At 39.9% G+C, this 949-nt stretch overlaps 1 protein-coding gene across 1 annotated transcript in view; it reads right to left on the bottom strand.

Moving 5' to 3' along the window:
• The window catches only part of LOC101860792 (ras-related protein Rap-1), a 24,377-nt gene that overhangs the window by 11,045 nt on the left and 12,383 nt on the right, over positions 1-949 (bottom strand). The window lies entirely within an intron of this gene.

Raw genomic sequence — 949 nt, 5'->3', positions numbered from 1 at the left:
CTCTCTCCCCCCCCTCCTTTTTTTTTCTCTTTCCCACTTTGAACAAATTGGAACGGAACCTCGCCAACTGATCTAGAGACACTGACTAGAGGAAAACTTTCCTGTTGAAAGAAAGGACAGACGTAGGAAAAGAACGGATAATGCTGGAACTTCTCCTTCTTAGCATTTTATGATTTGGTATTGAACGTGGTTTTTTTTTGGTTGTTGGTTGTTTCTTTTAAGCGTACTTTTTCTTGGCATGACGTATTACCCAGGTTCTGACATGGTATTTTATGATACGGTTCAATAGGGCATGAGTAGAACCATTACTTTAACTAGAGGGACCTCCCATTTAATGTTAACAAAGACCGAGCCGATTGAATGGGACGTGATGCACATTCCACAGACAAAACAAACGCAAGTGTATTCGATTTAAGGTTGGAACTAGAGTTGCCCTCGCAGTGTTATTAACAACTTAATACACAGCCCATACAGCAATGAATTAATTATTTCATCTAACGTATGTACCTCCTGTCAGTATATCCAATTCTAAGGAAAGTCGTGGACATGACAAAGATAGTGACTGAGTCTCGTGGCCAAAGATCGATGACACGCCTGTTACGTGTCCTGTTTGCGACTCTAGAAACCGATGTTGTTATTTGTCTTTTACTGTAACGTTACCACAGACAGTTACATATGGGGATGGTCGTGCACTTAATCACTATGTGAAAGGCTGGGGTTAGAATTCTAATGCTGTCGGAGCTCTTTTTCGAAAATCTGGGATTTGTTATTTACTTGTTTGTTTATTTATTTCGGTTTATCTATTCATCTATTTGGGAGGGGCTTGAACAATGGATGAATTGCGGATACCCGAAGTTGAACTGAATAATTGTTTATTCTTCCTTTTAATATAGTTTTTTTCTGCCCAAAGATAAAAGAGCCAAACAGTCCACCATACCCCCCCCCCCTA

The sequence above is a fragment of the Aplysia californica genome, unplaced genomic scaffold (assembly GCF_000002075.1).
Source record: "Aplysia californica isolate F4 #8 unplaced genomic scaffold, AplCal3.0 scaffold00047, whole genome shotgun sequence".
In the NCBI taxonomy this organism is placed as follows: domain Eukaryota; kingdom Metazoa; phylum Mollusca; class Gastropoda; order Aplysiida; family Aplysiidae; genus Aplysia; species Aplysia californica.
Note: the sequence above shows the minus strand (reverse complement) of the source record. Positions and strands in the feature narration are given on the sequence as shown.